The 24017-nt window shown below is 50.6% G+C and overlaps 1 pseudogene; it reads right to left on the reverse strand.

Moving 5' to 3' along the window:
• Window positions 1-230: 230 nt before the first annotated feature.
• The window catches only part of LOC128341878 (vomeronasal type-2 receptor 26-like), a 39172-nt pseudogene continuing 15385 nt past the window's right edge, over window positions 231-24017 (reverse strand).

Genomic DNA, 24017 nt, shown 5'->3' on the forward strand with positions numbered 1-24017 from the left:
GAGCCACCCTTGGGTGGCAGGAGCAGTGGTAGCAAGGTGGTGGCAGGGGGCAGCAGGAGCAGCAGCAGTGGTGATGTGTGGCAAGAGCAGGATCAGCAAGGAGACTCTGATGGTGAGCAGGTGTTGGAGAAATTCTCCCCTACTGCTAGAGTTCTTTATAGGCAGGGGCCACACAGTTCCATCTGATTCAAAGCTTTATTTATCACAGTATACTGGGCCCACTCCAAACACAGAAAGGAGGAAGAAGAAACCCCACAAAATTATATACTAAAGCCTTATCAGGTGAAAAAATGGGACCACAACTAAATGTAAAAAAGACTAAATTAAATCAACAGGTACAGCAACCAGCCTCAGAACTGACAATGAAGACATTGATGTGGTGGATAGCTTCTGCCTTTTAGGATTGACCATGAACAGTAAAGGCTCCAGTAGTCAAGAAATACACCACAGACTAGGACTTGGTAGGGTTGCAATGAAGGCCTTGGAAAGGATATTTAGGTGTCGTAATGTGTCTATACCTACAAAGATTAGAATTACTCAGACAATGTTTTTCCCCATGATACTCTATGGATGTGAAAGCTGGACTTTGAAGAAGCAAGACAGAAAAAGCATTGACGCTTTTGAACTTTGATGCTGTAAAAAACTTTTGAGGATACCATGGACTGCCAGGAAAACAAACAAATGGGTCATAGAACAAATCAATCCAGAATTTTTACTCGAGGCACAAATGACCAGGTTCAAATTATCATACTTCGGACACATTATACAAAGATCCAGCTCCCTTGAGAAGTCCATAATGCTGGGAAATGTTGAAGGCAAGAGAAGAAGAGGACGACCAGCAGCAAGGTGGATGGACTCGATTGCGACCGCAATGAATGCACCACTGAGAGACCTTAAAAGCAAAGTTGAAGACAAATCATCCTGGAGAGAATCTATCTATGTGGTCGCTAAGGGTCAACACCTACTTGATGGCACTTAATCAATCAATCAAATAGAGTCAGGGAAAGACACCACCTACCAACCAGCATTGACCAATCACGGTTAACAAGATACATTTCTTCAGAGCTACTATGCATGCTTGGCCTTGTACTAAAGTAAGGCCATTGTACATTGTTCAAAATCTTCACCTGCAGCATCATAACAAATACCAGACAGTAAGGGAGCGAGGCCTAGGCTGCATACTTTGGTTCAAGTCTCACTCTTTGATTTCCCCCCAACACAGGGCCAACTGCAAATCCTTGCTTGCTGTACTTTGGAAGAAAAAAAACAAAAGCCAAGCTGTGATGGGACGAGCGGAGCTCAAAAGCACTAATATCCAGGGAGGAAGAAAGGTGGGATGGGAGAGACAACCCATTTTGACAGAAGGTGGGTGAACACAAATAGCCACACCCCTGGAAGAGGATGAGGGAGTTCTAGGTGGGGTGTGTGTGCAAGGAGTGGAAAGCAGCAGGAGCTTCATCCTTTCCCAACTGATCCCTCTCTGCTCCTGGTCCTGCAAGCAACTCCCACTGCAGTTGTCAAGGACAAAGTGCTGATCCCCAAAGAGAAGAGGATCTATCAGCACTGCCACAAAGAGCATCTCTGGGAGCTCTTTCCCTGTGCATAGGGAAAATACTACACATGGTTCTGTTGTGCAGTCCAACTTAGCCATGTTGACTTGGAAGTAAACCCCACTGACTTTAATGGGGTTAATCCTCAAAGACGTGTGCAGCTTAAGCTGGGCTCCTCTTTGTGTGTGGAGTACTATAATATGCTAACCAAACACATGTGTGAAGGACTGAACATGCGCAGTTAGTTGTTTTTGCTTTTAAATTTAGAAATATGTTGATGTCTCTTGTCTCCAGCTCCTGCTAATTTCCTGCGGCTTCCTCGAGTTCCTTCGCTGAAAGCCAGTGCAGTGTGATGCTTAGTGTGTTGTTCCAGGACCGAAGAGATCTGAGTTCAAATCCTCCAGCTGCCATGAAACTCACTGGGTGACTCTGGGCCATTCATTTATCTCTCACCTTGACCTACCTCACAGGGTCGCTGTTGAGGATAAACATAACGCTTTGTGCACTTCTGTGGGCTCTTGGGAGGAAAAACAGGATATACATATATAAATATGAAGCAGAGTAGATTTCTTGCATGTTCTTTCCCTTATAATATGATATGGTAGCAGGGTGTCTGCAGGAAGCAGTAAGGCACTTAATACAGCAAAAAGTACTTCCACACATCAATGGCCCAAGTACTGTGGGGTCCCTCATCAGATTCCGCTTTACAGGCATAGTCCCCTCAAACCGCAGAAGTGGTTCAACCCAGTACTTTCCTAAAGTACATGAAGAAAATGAAGACTTATTCTAATAGCATCTCAGATTGGGTTAGGGGGTACACTCATATGGGAAATACATGATTTTATTAGAGCCATGCTGGACAAAGAAATGCCAATTTGGGGGGGGGATATATTAAGTGAATATATTAAGAATCAGGTAACGTGTTCAGTTTTCATCATTAAATGCTCCTTTGTATTTAGATCAGGTCTCAGAACAATGATGTAGCATTTGGGAAGAAAGATGCAACCCAGTAATCCCAGGCTGGAGGCCAAGATGGAGAAGACCTGCACAGCCACCATGTATTTCCCCTTGGTGCTCAGGTAGGTGGGCACAAAGGACACCCACACACTGCAAAAGACCAACATGCTGAAGGTGATCAGCTTGGCCTCATTGAAGGATCCAGGCAGCTTCCTGGCTAGGAAAGCCACCGTGAAAGAGATGGCCGCCAGGAAGCCCATGTAGCCAAGGGCAGTGTAAAACATGGCGACAGATCCTTCATTGCATTGCAGGGTGATCTGCCTAGGCTGGGAGTGCATGTCAGCCTCTGGGAAGGGGGGAGAGATGCCCAGCCAGATAGCACAAATGCCCACTTGGACAATAGAACAGGACAAGACAATGAAGTTGGCCAGACTCTTCCCCAGCCATTTCCTCATCCTGTTCCCTGGCTTGGTGGCCATGAATGCCACTACCACAGTGATGGTTTTGGCCAACACACAAGAGATGGAAAATGAGAAGATGATGCTGAAGGCAGTTTGTCGTAGGAGACAGGTCACTTTCCGAGGCTGACCAATGAACAGAAAGGAGGACCAAAAGGAGAGCAGGAGGGAAACCAGGAGCATGTAGGAGAGGTCACGGTTGTTGGCTTTGACGACTGGAGTGTCTAAATATTTGATGAAGATTCCTAAAACAATTGCTGTGGACAAAGACAAAAAAAAGGGAAAAGCAAGCTAAGGTAACCCCCAAAGTTTTTTCATAGGATAAGAATGTTACTGCTTTGGGGACACATTGATCTTGGTTCTTGTTTGGATGCTGATCTTCTGGACACTTCTTACAATCGTCTGAATCTGAAAGACATAAGAGTGACTTCAGTGTTCCTCTGGCATCTGTTGTTGTTGTTATTTATTCAATTTCTATACCGCCCTTCCAAAGATGGCTCATGGCGGTTTACACAGAGAAATAACAAACAAATAAGATGGAATAACATCCAATCTTTCATCTATTATATCCCATGCAAGATACATTTGAGGAGTGAGAACTTAGATGCTGCAAAAGTCAGATAAGACAAATATGGGAAAGTGATGAACTATAAGTATGAGGGGGAGGGGTCAAATTTATCCAAAAGAGGACATGCTCTTTATGCAGAAGGTGTGGAGTTCAGTCCTTGAGATCAAAGCTCCTGGGCAATGAGCCTGAACATCCACTCCAAAGTTTCCTGAGTTTCCAACCAACAGTACTTCTATCTTGTCTCAATTAAGTTTCTGTTTGTTCACCTTTATGCACACCAAAACTGACCCCAGGCACTGATTTATTGTTTATTTGCTTGTTTGTTATAATTTGTATAGCACCCCAAACTTGCATCTCTGGATGGTTTACAACAACATAAAACAAATATTAAAACATTAAAACAACAAAATGATTTAAAACCACAATTCTAGTTTACAAAGCTTGGGTGAATAAATACATCTTTAAAGAATTTTTAAGAGCTGTCAGAGATGAGGAGGCTCTTATTTCAACAGAGAGTGCATTCTAAAATCTTGGGGTAGCAACAGATATGGTCTGTCCCTGAGTAATCACCAAATGAGCTGGTGGCAGCTGCAGACAGATCTCTCTGGATTATCTCAATGGACAATGGGGTTCATAGTGTTTGTTATTTCTCTGTGTAAACCGCCCTGAGCCATTTTTGGAAGGGTGGTATAGAAATCGAATCAATAATAATAATAAATAATAGTGAAAAATATGATCTCTGAAATACCCTGGGCCTAAGCTCTTTAGGGCTTCATAGGTTATAACCAGCACCTTGTATTTTGCCCAGAAACATATTGGTAGCCTAGCCAGTGTAGATTCTTTTAATACAAGTGAATTTTGGCCCATTGAATAACGGGCGCTAGTAACGGCGCTCCTGGCCCCCCGCCGCCATTCCCCCTCCCTCCGCCATCCAGCCGCCCTCCCAGCTCCTTTGTGCCCCCCCTACCTTTAAGGGCCAAATTGGCCCAGGCACTTGCCCCCGCCAGGCCGGGGAGACGGAGGCCGGGACCGGGGGCGGAGCGGAGGCCATGTAACTTTTTAAAAAATTGCTTCCACAGCCGACGCCGCCGACCCTCCCTCCCAGCTGCTGAGTCCCCCTTACCCTGGCCGACTGCTGACGGCCGAAGGAAGTCCTTAATTTAAGAGGCAGAGAGGAGCTCGCAAGCAGAGCGCCTCTCTGTGCAAAGCCTCTTGCCGAACTGCCGCTTTGGGCGCAAGGGACGCAAGCGCCCAAAGCGGCAGTTCGGCAAGAGGCTTTGCACAGAGAGGAGCTCTGCTTACGAGCTCCTCTCTGCCTCTTAAATTAAGGGCTGTCTTCGGCCGACAGCAGTCGGCCAGGGTAAGGGGGACTCGGCAGCTGGGAGGGAGGGTGGGCGGTCGGCAGCGTCAGCCGCGGGTGCATTTTTTAAAAAAGTTACATGGCCTCCGCTCCGCTCCGCCCCCGGCCTCGGTCACTTTCCCCCGCCGCCGCTTCTCCGGCTTCTTCGGGGCAGCCGCTTCTGGCTGCCCAAGATGGCTGCCGGGTGCCGGCGATCGTGTCTCCCTTGCCCTGTTCTGGGCATGCGCTTCGCGCATGCCCAGAACAGGCCAGGGAGGCACGGACACACGCTTGGTGTCCGTCCACGGACGGACACCAAGCATTTTATTAGAGAGGATAGGAGTAATATGGTCTCTTTGAGATGACCTGGAAAGCAACCTGACTACCACATTTTCACCAACTGCAGGTTCCAAACGACATACAAAGGCAGCCCCACATAGAGTGCATTGCAGTAATCAAATATGGAGGTTACCAGCATATGTACTACTGTACACCTGTACTACTGTGCCCAATTCTTAATAGGAGCCCCTTTCCTCTATTGTCGCCTACCTTCCTGATTGGAGATGGTCCCTCCCTTGCATGGAGCACAATCATAGCAGCAAACTGGCTCTCCTTCTTTCATCACCTTGACGTATCCAGGGCAGCAGCTTTCTGTACATCTGGAATGAGGCAGGGTCTAAGCATAAGGAAAAGAAGCATTGAGCACAATGTGTTCAGAGCTTTTGTCTGTTGAAGGGAGGCCTAGAGCTGGAAAAGAGACCTCTAGTTCTAAGCCTGGTTTTATCTGCGAATGATGCCAGGCCTTCTTTTTTGAGGGCAGTAATTATGACACATAGCTGCATGGAAGAGACATCTCTTTGGTGCTTTTTCTGTTCTAAAATTCAAGGGCAGGGCAGAAAAGGGAAAGACTGGAGACCTGATGCAACAATAAGGAAAGAAAAAAAGGACAATTACGAAGTGAGGTGAATGAAGAACTTAGGGTGTGCACAAAATGGATTTTGCATTTTGTTTTGAGCTTGAAACAAAATGCAAAATGTTTGAAACGTTTCATTGAAACAGCATCAGAGCTGGCTGTTTCAATGAAACAGACTCGAAATGTTTCAAATGTTTCAACCATAGGGAACAATGGGGCACTCGAAACACCCCATTGTTCCCCATGGGTAACTCCTAGGGACCCCAAAGTAGGTTGGGTGATAGGGCATGATGGGTGCTACCGACCACCCAACACACAAAATAAAGGGGCAAGCGGGCAATATTTAACATTTTGCTGTCTTTTGCTTCTGCCCCACCTCTCCTCCAGGTGTGTTGGATCTCCTCTGGGCTGCTGCTGGGGCTCTGCTGCTATATAGGGCAGGCTGGCAGAAGGGCTCTTGTCCTTGTGGCTCTCAGCTGTGGGGCGAGCTGCCTGGGGCCCTTAAGACCTTTCTCCTTCTACCCTGAGGATCCTTCTTCCTGTAATCAAGAAGTCAGCAAGAGATTGTACAAGTCTGGTTCTGGTTTTTTATTAAGCCAAGGAGCTGTGGTGGGTTAGGTTGGGGAGATGTGTTTGGGAGAGTGAAAAAGTGGGTCTGGAGTGGGGGTAGCAATATCACAGGTAGCAGGAAGAGGGAGGTATGGCGGTGGGAGTTGGGCAGGCTGTTACAGGGGGAAACGGTCCAGGCAATTGAGGCCTGTTCCTTTTTCCGGCCCTTCTCCCAACCCTCTGACCCCAGGGAGCTCTGAGAACATTCCCTCGAGGATTAGGGTGCTGCTGCTGAATGCCAGGTCAGTTAATGCAAAAACTTCCCTCATCCACGATTTGATTGTGGATGAGTGTGCTGACCTGGTATGTGTGACGGAGACCTGGTTGGATACGCTGGGCGGGGTTGGTCTCTCTCAGCTCTGCCCTCCAGGTTTCCAGATCATGCAGCAGCCCCCCTCGAGGGTCGGGGAGGAGGCGTTGCAGTCATATTTCGTGAGATCCTCCCCGTTTCCAGGTGCCCAGTCAAGCAATCTCAGAATTTTGAGTGTTTGTCCTTGAGGGTGGGCCTCCGAGATATGCTGGGGATTCTGCTGGTGTACCGACCACCCCGCTGCACTTCAGTCTCCCTACCTGAGCTGGTGGGGGTGGTCTCGGAGGTGGCCTTGGATTCCCCCAGGCTTATTGTTTGGGGGGATTTCAATGTCCACGCTGAGGCTCCCCTATTGGGTGCGGCTCAGGAATTCATGGCCTCCATGGCAACCATGGGCCTGTCTCAATTGGTATCGGGCCCTACCCACGTGGCGGGACACACTCTGGATCTGGTTTTTGCCGACCGGGAAATAAATGATCTGGAGGTGGGGGAATTTGAGATCACTCCCTTGTCATGGACAGATCATCATCTGGTGGGGTTTAGTTTGACTGCTCCATCTGCCCTCTGCAGGGGTGGTGGGCCGATTAGGATGGTCCGCCCCCGGAGGCTTATGGATCCACTTGGATTCCAGGTGGCCCTCGGGGAGTTTCCAGTGTTCAGAGCTGGTGACCCTGTCGAGGCCCTGGTTGACCTCTGGAATGGAGAGATGGCCCGGGCTGTTGACACGGTTGCTCCTAAATGCACTCTCCAGCTTGGTGGAGCCCGATCTGCTCCTTGGTTTTCCTCTGAGCTTAGGGCAATGAAGCAACTCAGGCAATGGCTGGAGTGACGCTGGAGGAAGAGTCGTTACGAATCCGACCGAACATGGGCTAGAGACCATTTTAGGACCTACTCCGTGGCGGTGGGACCAGCGAAGAAATGCTTTTTCTCCGTCTCCATTGCGTCTGCTCAGTGCAGACAAGCAGAGCTGTTTCGTATGGTAAAAACCTTGCTCCACACATCCTCCCAGATAATGGGGGAGGAGTCATCGACAGCTCTTTGTGATCAGTTTGCCTGTCACTTTGCAGATAAAGTCGCTCGCATCCGTGCTGACCTGGACTCCAGAGTTTTGGCAGTTCCGGCAGATGTGCCTCTTGTATCATCTGGTCCTGTTGTGTTGGATTCTTTTCCGTTGGTGCGGCCTGAGGATGTGGACAAGATCCTGGGCAGCGTGCGGGCGACTTCGTGCGCTCTTGACCCTTGCCCTTCATGGCTAATAAAAGCTGCCAGGGAGGGGACAGGCATATGGCTGGAGGTGATCATTAGCAATAGCAACAGCAATAGCACTTACATTTATATACCGCTCTATAGCAGGAGCTCTCTAAGCAGTTTACAATGATTTTAGCACATTGCCCCCAACATTCTGGGTACTCATTTTACCGACCTCGGAAGGATGGAAGGCTGAGTCAACCTTGAGCCCCTGGTCAGGATCGAACTTGTAACCTTCTGGTTACAGGGCGGCAGTTTTACCACTGCGCCACCAGGGGCTCTTCATTAATGCTTCATTAAGGGACGGCAGGATGCCATCGTGCCTCAAGGAGGTGGTGGTAAGACCACTATTAAAAAAGCCCTCCCTTGATCCCTCCAACCTGGATAACTTTAGACCTGTGTCTAACCTTCCCTTTTTGGGCAAGGTGATAGAGCGTGTGGTGGCGTCCCAGCTGCAGAGGGTCTTGGATGATACGGATTATTTGGACCCTTTTCAATCTGGCTTCCGCCCCAGGTATGGGACTGAGACTGCCTTGGTCGCTCTAGTGGATGACCTACGCCGGGAACTAGACAGGGGGAGTGCGTCCCTGTTGGTTCTGCTGGACCTCTCGGCGGCGTTTGATACCATCGACCATGGTATCCTTCTGGGCCGCCTCTTGAGTATGGGAATCGGAGGCACTGCGTTGCAGTGGTTCCGGTCCTTTCTTGGGGGGAGGGCCCAGAAGATAGTGCTGGGGGACTACTGCTCGGCCCCGTGGCCATTGGCCTCTGGGGTCCCGCAGGGTTCGGTCTTGTCCCCCATGCTCTTTAGCATCTACATGAAGCCGCTGGGAGAGGTCATCCAGGGACTTGGACTGAGTTGTCAGCAATATGCAGATGACACTCAGCTCTATCTCTCCTTGTCATCTGATCCTAGGGAGGTGGTGGATGTCCTGAATCGGGGGCTGGAGGCCGTGATGGGTTGGATGTGGGCTAACAAACTGAAATTGAATCCGGATAAGACGGAGGTACTGTTGGTCAGTAGGAAAGCCAATCGGGATGAGGAGATTTTATCGGTTCTGGATGGGGTTGCACTCCCCTTGAAGGAGCAAGTACGCAGCTTGGGGGTACTACTGGACCCGGCTCTGGTTTTGGAAGCTCAGGTGTAGGCGGTGGCCAGGGGTGCCTTTGCATGGTTTCGGCTAGTGCGCCAGCTGCGTCCCTTTCTCGAGAAGGCAGATCTGGCCACGGTTACCCATGCCTTAGTCACGTCGCGGCTGGATTACTGTAACGCGCTCTACGTGGGGCTGCCCTTGAAGAATATCTGGAAACTGCAGCTAGTGCAAAACGTGGCAGCGAGGGTTTTATCTGGAGCTGCCCATTGGGAGCACATCACCCCCATTTTGAAAGAGTTGCACTGGCTGCCAGATCATTTCGGGGTCCAATTCAAGGTGCTGGTTTTGACCTTTAAAGCCCTAAATGGTTTGGGCCCAGGGAATTTGAGGGACCGCCTGCTCCCAAGGGTTGCTGCCCGCTTGACGAGGACATCTGGGGGGGCCCTGCTCCGGGTGCCGACAATGAGAGAGGCTCGGCTGTCGTGCACTCGGGACAGGGCCTTCTCTGTTGCTGCTCCCAGACTTTGGAATGCTCTCCCAGTGGCCATTCGCTCCTCAGACTCCATCACGGCTTTTAGAAAGCTTGTAAAAACTTGGCTTTTTACCCAGGCTTTTACGTAATCATTTTTACTGCTGCTTCTGTGTGTTTTTATCTGTTGTATTGTTTTTATGCTTGTATTTTATGTTTTTTATATTTTTTAGCTTGATGTTTTTATTGCCTTTTTACTGTATATTTTAACTTTTGTGAACCGCCTTGGGGTTGTCTTTTAATGAAAGGCGGTATATAAATGTAACAATAAATAAATAATTTTTTAAAAAAAACTTTCCCATCCAAAAAACCCAAAGGGAGGGAGCTCGGCTGTCATACATGCATGGGGAAAGCTCAAAAAAATTGATAGATATCACCCATTTGCCCTTCTCTTTTCTGGGTTGGGTGGTAGGTAGCACCTATCATGCCATACCACCCAACCTACTTTGGTGTGCTGAGGAGCTACCCATGGGGAACAATTGGGTGCCCCCATTGTTTCTTATGGCTGGAACAAGCAGAGTGCACAATTTTGCAACCCTGCCTTGAAAAACACTGAAGAAGCACACAGTAGAAGGGAACCTGTCCCTCCCAACACAGAACACACATTTCAAAGGCAGCCCAAAAATGTCCAAAAAAGACTCACTATCCCAGCATCCACTGCCAGCCACACTGCTTGTGCTGCAGTAACATTGCTGGCACAAGTTACTCTCTCACACACAATTATGACTCCTTCCGTTACTTTCTAGCATTGCAACAGCTGCTACAGCAGCACCTTTACTTAGCAGCAAGTATAGCCATAAGCACAACTAGAGCAACTTGAATGAGCACACCTTGCAATGCAGATTGCAGAGCAGACTAGAGCAGTGAGTGAAGCACAAGTTAGACTCAAGGCCGGACATGGAGCTCATCACAGCAGTCACCAAGAAATATTACACACGCAAAACGGCAAATGTGGTTCAATGTTGGCAAGTGTAATGTGATGTATATTAGGGCAAAAAACCCCAACTTCACATATACTCTGATGGGATTTGAGCTGTGAGTAACTGACCAGGAGAAGTATCTTGGGGTGATGGTGAACAGCTCGTTGAAAGTGTTGACTCCAATGTGTGGCAGCTGTGAAATAGGGATGTGCAGTTCGGTTTGGATCCGAACTGGTTCAGATTCGGAGGTTCGGGTCCGAACCGAATTCGGGCCGGTTCGGATGTCCCACTGGCTTCAATTGACTGTCTTTAGTGTTATTTTAAAGTTTCAAGTGTGTCCTCCATTTTGTGGCTCCTTCCTGAAACTTTTGCTCCTGGCATCCATTTTGTGAGGCTATTTTCAGGCATTGCATTGGTTGCGCTATTGATCCTTTGATTGGCCAGAATGAGTCCTTTGCTCTGGTAGGCTGCTTGGCTGTTGTACTGTTGAGAGCTGGCACCCTGTTGGCCATGGGGGGAGTGCAAAGGTGGGGGCTCCCAAAGGAGAGAATTTCAAACCTATATAAACCCAAGCCTCTTGCCTAAAAACTTATCTTTGGCTGCAGTTGTGGGATCATCTGAGACCCTTGCTTGCTCCTTTGCTGCTGGTGTCTGACTGTGAGTCCCTGACTGTGTCCTGTGTCTCTCTCTGTGTTGTTGTTGTGTGCCACCTTTTAATCTTTTGTCCACCTGCCCTCTCTGTGACTCTCTGTGTGTGTCTGTCTCTGTCTGTCTCTTCTCTATACTTAATTTACTTTTTTCTTAAGTTTCCCCAAATTTCCCTGTTGCTTTTCTTTGTCTGTCCTGCTTTCCTCCCCCTTTCCCTTCTCATCCCTCCTCCTTGGGCCTACCCTCCCCCACTCCCACCCACTGCATTTATTGTTTTAAAAGTTCAATTTATTATTGCTCTTTGTGCCTTCTGCCTTGTTTTTGTTCAACTTTTTGATTTTCATTGCATTCCATTGGTTTCATTTATATATTGCTGCTGCTTTGCTTTAATTGTTAACTTGTACTTTGCATTTTGTTGCTGCTGCCTGCCTGAGTTGGTCCCCCCCCCCGAGAGGATTCTGTTGTTATTATAGCCAATTTTTGTTGTGATTGTCCCATATAATCTATTTTGGTTCTCTTTTGGTGGTTAGTTGTGTGCTCTCCCCACCCCCCCCACCCCGAGACTTGCCCAGTTTGCTTTTGCTTGATTCTTTCAGATTGGTTTTCATTCTGTGTTCAACTAGTTTTGCATTTGTTGATTGATTTGAATTGAGATTATTATTGCTCCTTGTTCTGTGTGGCCCCCCTGCTCCTAACTTGCCCCTCCCATCCAGAGACCCAACCAAACCCACCCCACCCACCCAGCCCAGTTTCTCCCCCCTCACTGCCAGCCTTCTCCCCATCGCTGCTGCCCGCCAGAGTTCAGTTTTGTTTGTGCAGACTTGCTTTGCAGTCCATATTATTATTTCAGCAATTATTTCATTGTCTCTGTTTGCTGCTTCTTAGTGGGCCTTTTGCTTGGTTCCCCCCCCCCCCCGAGATTCTGCTGGTTTATTAGCATTCATTGGTTTAGAATTGGGTTTTAAACTTTTTGGCTTGTGTTTGTCCCTACTCCCTCCTGATTGATATATTGATTGATTTGCCCCCCTCCTCCTCCCTGCCTGATCCCCCCACCCTCCACCCTCCCAGACTCCACACCCAGCCCAGTTTCTCGCCCCCTTGCATCCAGCCTTCTCCCCATTCCTGCTGCCCGCCTGAGTTGTTCTACTTTCTCATTTGCTGTTTGTTGCCCCCTCCCCCTCCCCTTCCCCCCAACACCCCCTTGCCACACACTAACCCTAACCCAACCCACACACCCTCTGGTCCCACCACCTCTTCTTGCCCCTGACTCCCTCTACATACCCCAGAGGCCCCTCACCACACACTAACCCTAACCCAACCCACACACCCTCTGGTCCCACCACCTCTCTTTGCCCCTGACTCCCTTTACATACCCCAGAGACCCCTCACCACACACTAACCCTAACCCAACTCACACACCCTCTGGTCCCACCACCTCTTCTTGCCCCTGACTCCCTCTACATACCCCAGAGACCCCTTGCCAAACACTCCACCCCCCAACCAACACACCCTCTGGTCCCACCTCTTGGGACTGCTGCTGCCGCTGTCCTCCCCCCACACCTGAATCCCCCCTCCCTGCTGCGCTCCTCCTCTCTTCCTTCTCTCTCTCTCTCTCTCTCTTCTCTCTCTCCTCTCTTTCTCTTTGTCTCTCGCCCCCCCTCCTCCCCTGACTTCTTCCACTTCTTCCCACAGCTGCAGCCACACAGTAGCCTACCTCCGACCTCACCTGGAGGCTGCCATCGGGTTTTTTTTCTTTTGAAAGTTTTTTGTTGATTTCATTTGTCTCTGCTTGGGGGTGAGTTGAGCGACACAAATAGTGTTGTCTCCTCACTTCTGCCCCTCCATCGTTGACCTACCCCGGTTGCCTGTGCCTTGTGCAGCCGCCCTGTTGTGTCCCAGCCCAGGAGTGGCTGGCTGGCGGTGGCGCATCCGTGACCAGCAGTGATCAGCAGGAGAAGGACCGGAAGAAGAGGGGTTAGTGCATGTGCAATTGTGCACCTTTTGTTGTCCCCTTTCTCTCCCAAGTTGGCGGTTTTAAATAGGGACACCCCTATTTTGAAATGCATTTGGGTTGTGTGGGGGGAGGCACCCTTGGAGATGTACTGTTGTGACTTGTGTCTTGCTTGATGAAGATATTGCTGCTGTGTGTTGTTGCATTGCATGCAGATGAGGTGGCTTTTTAACAGGTTACCCATACCCAACACACCACCACACCGTCCCCAGGTCATTATGTTTGGAAGGTATCTATGATGATGTTCATGCTGCCAAGTGTTCGATGCCTGCTTGCTTGCCTTGGGCGGCAGACAGAGTGCGTGGGTGGGCTCTCTCTCTCTGTAAAAGTGAAGTGCAATTTGGGTTTTGTGTCAGTGAAAGTTCCTATAGGCTGGCTCTGCTCATCATCATCAGTTCGCCAAAGAAGGGTTTCCTTCCTGGGGTCATTCTAGTAATCTTTGAAAGATATATGATGATGATGTTCCATCCATGCTGCCATCAATTGTTTGCTGCTGCTTGCTTGCCATGGGCACACTGGCAGAGTCAGAGTCAGAGGGTGGGTTCTGTGAAAGTGCGACTGGGTTCTGGTTTTGGTTGTGTGAAATTTAAAGTCATTAAATAGGTAAGGCTGCATTGCATTCATTGCAAGGTTGATGCTCCCCCCGCAGCATTACTTGTAAACCACCCCCCAGAACCATACCACACTGTGTTTCAGTTCACTAAATAAGGGTTTCCTCCTTTGATCTGCAGGTTCCCAAGCTTTGACTGTGTCCCTCCCCACTGGTAGGTGCTATGCCCTACCCCCATCCACTCTCCCCCAAAATAATAAAAAGACTTGCCACCCACACCACAACTACTCCACCCAACTGCCCATGCCACCCACACCAGGGGTCCACCCTTTAATCCCCAATTAAAAAAAAAAACTCCCAGACCCATCTCCCCACAATTGGCTTGACACCCAAATTTTAAAAGGTCACCTTCCCTCTCACTTCAATTGGCTTCCCCCCCCATATCAAAAAGTCTTCCTTTCCCCCCTAATTGCCTTACTTTTTCAAAACAGACTCCCCCCCCCACCAGTTCCAAATCAATTGATTTTTTTTTGGCCCTTCTTCCAAACCCCTCCAAATTATTTTTTTGCCCCTTTCTGGCCTTACTCTTAAAGTCTCCCTCCTCCTAGATAACAACTAGAATGTCTCAGCAACATGAGCGCCATGTGCCGGCCAGGCCTCGCACTAGGTTGCCAGGCAGAGGACGTGGGAGAGGCCAGGATCAGGGTGCACCTGCGGCACGGAGAGGGAGAGGACGCGGGGAGCCTGAGGACATCCCGGTCCTCCCCATTGGAGAATTCTTCGTCCCGGCTTCGAGTTTGGTGTGCAGGATTAATTTTCCCCTGCCTGCTGCCGGCAATCGCAGCGAAGGCAGAGGCGTTAGGGCTGTGGCGGGTCCCTCCTCGGTGGCACCAGGTGCTGCTGAGGTACCGCCAGTTGTTGTGGTGGAGGAGACTGAGGATGTGGAAGAGCAGGTAGAGGGCGGTGAGGACCCTGCAGCCAGGTTCTCCCTCCCTCTGGGGCCCCTTCCCCCTATCCTTTCGCCGCTCAGTGGGGCCCCCCTCGTGAAGTCCGACACTCTGGTGGGGAGCGGTCTGGTGAGGTGGTGGAGGAGAGGCCTGTCTCTCCTCTGTCAGTGGAGCCGGGCCCTTCCTCTGGTGTGGAGGGCGGAAGGGGTGGGTTGGGTGGCAGCAGTGGGCAGGCAGCGGTGGCCGCCCCCCCCCCCCAGGGCTGCAGCCACCCTGTGAGAAACGGCCTAGGATGGCGCCCTGGGTGCAGGAGGCCAAGGGCAGTGGTGTGTGGGCGCATTTTGAGGTCCCTCAAGATGCCCCATTCCACGCCCGCTGTGTCCACTGCAGGATGCAGGTCAGCTGTGGAATGAACCCTGGGCACCTGGGTACGACGCCCATGTGGAGACACATAGAGCGTCACCACCCAGGTCTCAGGGGACAGGCTGGCAGCGCTAGTGCGCCTTGTGCATCTGCCACTAGGGCGGACAGCGGCAGTGTGCCAGCCAAAAGTCAGGTTACACTGCCAGTCCCGCGGTGGACGCAGTTGTTGGGCAGCCAGCGTACTGTTTGTGTGGACCATCATCACCTCACCCGCCTCATAGGGGAGATGATTTCCACCGATGACCAGCCGTTTCAGGTGGTCAAGAACTCCGGCTTCTGCCGGATACTCCAGCACCTGGCACCCGAATACATCATCTCCTCAAGGACCACGTTCTGCTGGAACGTGGTCCCCTCCCTGTACTGCAAGTGCAGGGAGCTCATGTCGGCCGGGCTGCGTGCGGCTCCGGCGGGCACCAATGTGCATTTCACGACTGATCCCTCTGGACCAGTGTCAGTGGGATGCACACTGCTTTCCTGGCCCTCACTGCCCACTGGTGGGGACCGGAGAGTGAGGGGACCTCCTCGGGCGATGCTTCTGGGTCTGTCGCGGCTCCCGCTGCACTAGGGCACAGGTGGGCCGTTCTGCACGTGGAGACGATGGACACGAGGCACACCAGGGAGGAGGTGGCGGCCGTACTCGACCACCAGATAGAGGAGTGGATTGGCGGGTGTCCACACCTCTCCCGCGGCTTCATTGTCACAGACAATGGAGCCAACGTTACCGCCGCTGTCGAGACGTTCATGGGCTGTGTGAACATACGGTGTATGGCACACACGCTCCATTTGACCGTCAGGGACGCCCTCGGCCTTAAGGAGCTGAAGGTGTCCCAGGAGAAGGGCCACCCACTCCTAGGTGCTGCTGCTGCCACAGCCACGCTTGTGGAGAAGTCTTGCAAGCTGGCCGCCCACTTCCACCGCAGCGAGAAGTCCAGGAGACTGCTTCGCAAGAAACAGGATGACCTTGGGCGTCCTCGCCATCTCATCCCTACGGATGTTGAGACGCGGTGGAACTCCACCTTCCTCCTGTTCCAGCACCTGTTGGAGCAGGAGAGAGCCCTTGTCGCCCTGGCGAGGGACGAGTCCTTGGACGTCTGCAACCTCTCGAACGCAGAGTGGAAGCAGATGTACGAGGCGGTGTCAGCACTCCAGCCCTTCCAATTTGCCATGAAGGGCTTGTGTGGTGACACCACTCCCTTGAGCCAGGCGCTGCCCACAGCTCTGGGTCTGGAGAAGCTGATGGGAGAACTCCAGATTTCTCTCACCACGCCAGAGGGTCATGCTCTGGCTGGGAGGCTGAAGTCTGGGGTTGACAGGCGGCTCGTTGGTGCACTGGGAGACAGGGAGGAGTATGTAACCCAGCCATCAAGGGCATTGTCTCTGTAACCCAGCCATCAAGGGCAATGCCGTGAGTGCCGGCGACTTGCCCGGGTGGAGGGACATCCTGGTACAGAAGGTCAGGGAGGAGGAGGCCGCTAGGGCCCGCAGAGACCAGGATGTTGGTAGCGGCGCGGGGGCAGCCCCCGCTGCCCAACCCGCACCCAGCAGCAGCGTGGGCGGCCAGCTGGCATCAGCTTCCCCTTCCCCTCCCTCTTCCCAGTCCAGCAGCGTGGCATCCCAGGCAGCGTCATCGCAGCAGCCATTTGCTCCTGCTGCGAAATCCGCCCAGTGGTTTTAGCGGGTCTGCTATGGCGCCTTGCCTGGTATGCGGGAGGCTCGACCTGCCAGGCCCCCCTCCAGTGCTGAGCAATGCGTTGCGCAGTACTTGGAGGAGCCTGTGGAGGAATCTGGCATGGACTGTGCACAGTTCTAGGCGACCCACCGCCAAGTCTGGCCAGACCTGGCAGTGGTTGCTGTGCTCCTCCTCTCCTGTCCCCCGACCAGTGTCCAGAGCGAGCGGGTGTTTTCACGTGCCGGGGACGTGGTGACACCCTCTCGCTCCCGCTTGGACACTGGGCTGGTGGAGCAGCTGGTCTTCCTTAAGGTGAACCTCCCCCTGCTGGGCTACCCCAAGCTGGAGTTTGACATGGGTGAGTGATTACCGTGGGTTGCCCCATGGTTGGTCACCTGCCTGGCTCGACCTCTGTGCTTATCCCTACCCTCCCCCCTTCCACATCTAGCTGAGCTGACTTGACAGATGCTGAGCCATGCCAGCCAGTCGTAGCATGTAGTGTGCCCACACAGAGATGCAGTGGTAGTAGTAGTTGTAGTGCTGCGACTGGCCAAACTTTTACAATGCCCACGCCCATCTAAAAAGAAACCCAATGCTGACCAGCAACAGCACAGGCCCTTATCTCTCCACCTGTCAGCATTTGGGGACCTGGCGTGGGCACGGCACACACCCCAAAAGTAGCACAGCCCAAATAGTACTAGACTCAGCAGCAGCGGCGGGTATACGTTCTAATGCAGTGTGAATATGTAAATACCAGTATGTAAATAAACATGTAAATAGTTTTTTCTTTAAAATCCCATGTCAAAATCAACCCTCAAAATTATTCAAAAGAAAAAAAATTGGTAACCAAGGGAGAACAAAATGAATGCTAGATGAATTGATTTTATTGAAAATGTTACCCAAAATCATGTGTGTGGGGGGGCTTGGTTTACATGGAAAAAATAATTTAATGATTTTTTAAAATGAAACGAATGAATTATCATCTTATGTTCATCTTGATTGTGGTCACTGTTGATGTTGGCTGATGGCAAAAAAACAAAAACCATCAGAATAGCAATGAACTGGCTGCCAACACAACATATTGATTGATAACTATGCAGGGGAAATTGTGTGTGTGTGTGTGGGGGGGGGTGCGGGCTCTGTCTCTTCCTGTTGTGTGTCTGTCTGTCTGTGTGAATGGATGCCTAGCACTGTCTGTCTGTGTGGATGCTTGCTGTGTAGTTTGTGCGCTGTCTTTTGTCTGTGCTGTGTGTGTAGTCTCTGTAGCGTCTACATTTTTTTTCCTTCCCCCCCCTCCAAGAGTCCCTCCCCCCATGCCTCCCTCCATCCCTCCCCTCACCCTCCCCCCTTCCTCTTCATCACCCTCCATCCTCCCTTCCACGCCCACCTCACCTACCCCCACCCCGGTCTGACAATGATGAGAATGTGGTCTGACTCTCTCCCACCCCACGTGTGTGCATAATATGTGGCGGCTGACCAACTCTGAGCCGGACCCTCCTCCCCCTTCAATCCCCTCTGCTGCTACATCCCTCTCCCCCTCCCACTCCCCCCTTTCCTCCCCCCTTTCCTCCCTCCCTCCCCACCTCCTAGCTAGCAGCGCGCACGCACACACACACACACACACACAACACCTGGTGGCAAACACCAGGACACATGCACTCACACTGGTGCCACCACTGTGCCTTGGACCTCTCTGTGTCCTTGAGCAAATATGTGGTGGACCAGAGAACCATTTCTTTCAAGTAAGGCAAAAGGCATGCACTCTCACTGCGCACGCACACACGAAGGAGAGGTGAGACAACTACTAGAACCAGCAGCAGCAGGTGAGTGTTGTGTTGTGTTGTTGCTTGCCAATGCCATTGCCATGCTCCATGCTCAGTCTGCTGAAACTAAACTAACTATCATCCTCGCACGCAGCTCAGCTCAGCTGCACTCAATGCACTCACTACTAGACACTACAGCTGGTGGTAGAAGATGTCCTGGATTCTAACTTTCAAATCTGTGCTAGGATTGCCTCGCCTCCTCCTGCCTGCCTGTAATTGTGCCCTCTCCCCTTGCAGTTGTGCGTCGTGATGGGTTGGTGTGCGTGCGTCTACTTAGCTCTCCTCTTGTTGGCTTGGTTGGCTTGCTAGGCACTGGCTGGCAGCAGCTGTTGGCTGTGTGCTATGCTCAGGCTGTGGTGCGTGTGACTGGCAATGTTGGTGTAGCAACACTGGTTGTTGTGGTGGTAGTAGTAATAGTAGTACCAGTAGTAGTTGTTGTTGCTGGCTGGGCTGGCCTGTGCTGACTGCGCACTTGGTCTGGTTTGGCTCGGTCCCCCTGGCCTGCCTGGACACGGATGTAGGGTGTGCGTGCGTCATCCATGGGGAAGAGGAGCAGCAAAAAAGCAGAGCAGGTTGGCTGGCAGTGGCTACTGTCTGTCTGTGGTGGCCTCAGTGGTAGGCACTGAGTGAGGCAGTGGCTTCTTTGGGCATCACATCACCCATCATGCAAAGCAGCAGGTCTGCTGCTCTGCTCCGCCTCCTGCGTCTTCTCTCTGTGTGTGCTGCTGTGCTGCTCCGCTGCTGCTGCAGCAGCAGTGGCCTTTTTGTTAGATCAGAGAATAGTGTTGTCTCTTTGAGTGTCATCTTAGTTGCTTGGGTAGGTGGTAGGTAGGTATTAAGGTGGACTGACTGGGTGTTACGTGTAGGGCGCCCAGAGAGAGAGGGGCAAAGAAGCTGGGGTGGCAATTGATGGGTGCCCCTAGCATTGTTGGTGGGTTTCTTGAAGAGAGAAAAAAATCCCATTGGCTAGAATGGGGATTTGGGGCAGCCACGTACCCGCCTCTGTGGGGTGGCAGCACCTCCAAAGTGGGTCCGGGGCCATGGCAAAAATGCCCTCAGTCCCTCCCAGCAATCCCTGGATAGATAGGAGTGATGGTTTTTTAAATTAGGATTTCCTAAGGCATTAAATAACTGCCTCTCTCAGAGCTATGCTGGCTTTACCTTTCACCCACTGACACACATTCTATTCTTACAATTAGATATTAATTAATGCCTTAGAAAATCTTAATTAAAAAAACCATCACTCCTATCTCTCTGGGGATAGCCGGGAGGGACTGTGGCCATTTTTGCCATGGCCACGGACCCACTTTGGGGGTGCAGCCACCCCACAGAGGTGGGTATGGGGCTGCCCCAAATCCCCATTCTAGCCAATGGGAAAAATTTTATTTTCAAAAATTCACCAATAATACTAGGAGCAACCAATTGCCTTGGGATTCTTGGGTTGGGGGACACCCATGGGTGCTTACCACCCACCCCATCTTCTTGCCCCTAAGTCCTCTATATAGGGAGTTATGGGCAAAATTTTAATTTTTAAAAATTTTTTGTAAAAAATCAGAGGAAGGTCCAATCGACTTGAGGTTTGGGTGGTAGGTGGAACACAAGGTCAGGTTTAATACCTGCTACTTTTCAAGATCCGAACCAGTTTGGTTCAGATCCGAACCAGTTTGGATCCGAACCGAACCTGGGGGTGGTTTGGACAAAACCAAAACCGAACCACCCCCTCCCGGTTCGGAACCGGTTCGGATCCGAACTGAACTGGGTGAACCTGTTTTATGCACATCCCTACTGTGAAAAAGGTCAATTCCATGCTAGGGATCATTAGGAAGGTGGTTGAAAATAAAATTGGTAATATTATAATGCACTTATACAAAACTATGGTGCCATCACACTTGGAGTACTGTGTACAATTCTGGTCACCACATCTAAAAAAGGACATTGTAGAACTGGAAAAGGTGCGGAAGAGGGCAACCAAGAGGATCAGGGCCTAGAGCACATTCCTTACGAGACAAGGCTACAACATCTGGGGCTTTTTAGATTAGAAAAAAGAGAACTGAGGAGAGACATGCTAGAGGTCTATAAAATCATGCATGGTCAGTGGCGGATTCAAGGAGAGGCAGTGTAAGCATTTGCCTATGGTGGCAAAATCTGAGGCAACTCCTCAAATTTTGCTGCCCCTCTCTGGGATAGAGGCAGCTGCAGTGAGGGAGGGGGTGAGGAGAAGGTTCTCCCTTTGCTCATTGATGTTGTCTCTGGGGGTGGCAGTAGAAGCAGGGAGGGTGGGGGCGAGGAGGGGCCTCTCTGCAGCTGCTGCCACCGCCGTGCCCCATCCCACCCTCCCTCCCTGGGTAAATATTTAGGTAAAGGGGAACGGACCCCTCCTCGCTCCGCCCTCCAGTTACTGCTGCTGCCACACAGAAGGTTTTTTGACAATGCAAAAGTGGTGGATTTTCTCCTCACACCCTCACAACATCACTGGTGAGCAGCAGCTGCCGCAGCCTGATCAGAGGGGGAAAGTTTCCCCTCGCCCTCCACCCGCCCCAATTCCTGCAGCCTACTGCCGCCACCGCACAACAGTTTCATTTTTTTAAGGTAAAGGGGCATCAAAAGCCTTTTTGCCTGGGGGTGGCAAAAAAGCTAATCCACCCATGTGCACGGTGTGGACAAAGTGGAGAGGGATAAGTTTTTCTCTCTCTCGCATAACACTAGAATGATGGGTCATCCCATGAAACTGATTGCCAAGACATTTAGGACTCATAAAAGGAAGTATTTTTCACACAGTGCATAATTAACCTATGGAATTCCCTGCCACAAGATGTAAGAAGGTTTGGATTGCACAGTGATGTGTGATTGAAATTTATATGCATAAGTGTCCATTGTTACATACAACACACCTCTGCATCCTGGTTATTTTTATTTATTTATTTATTTATCAGATTTGTGCACCGCCCCAAACATTTGTCTCTGGGCGTCTCCAATTTCGATGGAAGGAAGTCTTCTTCCCTTTTATGGCTTCCTTGACAGTACCTGTTAGCCATGCTGGCATCCTCCTGGACTTAGTGGTACCTTTCCTCCTTTTGGGTATACAATCTAAGTGGGCTTCTAGTATTGTGGTTTTGTGTAAACTCCATGCATTCTGGGGCAAAGTGACTCTCCTGATTTTGCCTTTCATCTTTCTTTTCATCATACTCCTCATTTTGGAGAAGTTTCCTTTTAGGAAATTCAAAATGTCTGTGTTAGACTTCCTTGCTAATTCACCCATGATGCTCATGTGGTGTTGTCACATTGCTCTTTTAGTTGCCAGGTGAAGACCTTTTTATTCATTCAGGCTTCTCAATACTGATTTTTAAAATAAACATTTTAAAATGTTTTGCACTATATTTTGTCATTTCTGTTGTAATTTCTTTATTTTGCGTTCTGTGTTTTAATTAGATTCTTTTATTCTTGTGAGCTGCCCAGAGAACAATTGATGATAATGATGATGATGGTGATGATGATGTAGCAGTAGCAGTAGAAATTGTTATTATCCACACCCATTTCAAGGATTGTTACACTCTGGTCCTGGTACATGTTCATATTTCATGGTGTGGGACAAAGTGTGCCTTCTGCTGCCTGAAACGTCAGACCTCAGTTTCTTCAGCTATCAGATGAAGTGATCGCTCTCAAGCAGTAGCGGCTGGTGGGGGCGGTGGCAAGAGGCACCATTAAGCATAAATTAGTAGCTGCTTACCTCCGCTCTGGCTGCACCTGCAAGATGCTCTGAGCAGCAATGCGCCTTCCAGCTCTCCCTGTGGTGGGGGATTGGCTCCACCACTCACTTGGCTTCTATGGAGCCGATCCTCCACCAGTGGCCTAGTGAGTGGCGGAACTGATCCCTCCACCACAGGGAGTGCTGGGCGGCGCACTGCCACTTGGAGCAGCTTGCAGGTGCAGCCAGAGTGGATATAAGCACCTACTAACTTATGCTTAAAGGTGCCTCTTGTTGCTGGTACACACACACACACACACACACACACACACACACACACACACACGCATCAGCTACTACTACTATCAGATACTACCCGCATCGGCTGCTACTGCTCTCAAGCTAGAGAATCTCTGAGCTATGGACAGTGCTTCCCATCTCTTGACTTGATTACAGCCAGCCATGGCTCTGGCCAGACTCTGTTATTATCAGAATCAGCCACTGATGCTGCTTCCACTCTCTGAACATGTGTCTCACTGTTGTACATTCCTCTCCTTTTACTCTATTCATATTCTTTGTAATTAGGCTGCACATTTCCTGAATAGAGACCTGCTCATTGAAGTCTCAAGTATCCCACAAAACAAATGGTTAGAGGTCAACAAGTGTTATCAAAGAGGATAAAGTGAAATCAAGAGTTCCCCCACCTGGTTAAACCACCTGGGCCACACAATGGCAGTCCGGTCAATGGTGATCTTGATCTCGGAGGAGGCCTGCCTTTCTAGGCTCCCAACTTTCACTCTAGCAATGGACTTGTTGGGAAATGCCACAGCATTCATAATATCAAAATCAGCTGACAGGCCCCCGTTCTCATCAAAGTCAATGCTTTCATTACTAATATTGTAAAATTGGAGACGTCTCAGGAAAGGATGAAGCTAGAATGACATAGAAAACATTTAGGATGAGAAACATGTTGTATATCTCGCCCATTTGGAAAGCAAATATCCTATGCTTGTATACATATATTGCTAACTCATTATGGTTGTGGTATACTTTTCCACATTCATCCTGACAATCCAAAAATATACTGACACCTACCCTCCAGATGCATAACTAAGGTGGGGCAGGCAGGGCACGTGCCCTGGGAGCCACATGAAGGGGGGCGCAAGATGGCTGCCCCCCCACCAAAATCACAAGCCCCAACAGGTGCCGTCGCTGCGGCTGGCCGGCTTTGGGCGCCCACCCATGCACCCCCCACTTGAGCAGGCACAGCAGCTGAAAAGCGCACTCGCGAGATCTCCAAGCGGAGGGCGGGCGCTCCCATTGGCTGGCAAAGTGCACACACCCCGCCCACTGAGCTGTTGAATTCAGTGCATGCCTCCCTGCACAACCACATGGTCCGGGAGACTAAGCAGCTGCCTGCTGGGCATTCTGCGTTCCTTAGCCCTGTGAGTTTGTTTGTCCCCCACCCCGGCTTCCCCCGTGCTGCTTCCCGGGCTAGGCACCTTCCTTAGAGATGTGCTCCTTCCTTAGCCCTCTCTGTGTGTGTGTTCGTTCCCCCACTTCCCCCACGCTGCTTCCCTGGGCACCTTCCTTAGAGAGCTGCTGCTCGGCTCCTTCCTTATTCCTGTGTGTGTATGTTGGCCCCCACCTTCCTCCACGCTGCTTCCCAGTCACCTTCCTTATTTATTTTACTATTATTTACTGTTGGAGGAGGGTTGCGCTCCTTCCTAAGCCCTGCGTGTGTGTGTGTGTGTTTGTTGGTTCCC

This window comes from Hemicordylus capensis, chromosome 2 (assembly GCF_027244095.1).
Source record: "Hemicordylus capensis ecotype Gifberg chromosome 2, rHemCap1.1.pri, whole genome shotgun sequence".
Lineage (NCBI taxonomy): Eukaryota > Metazoa > Chordata > Lepidosauria > Squamata > Cordylidae > Hemicordylus > Hemicordylus capensis.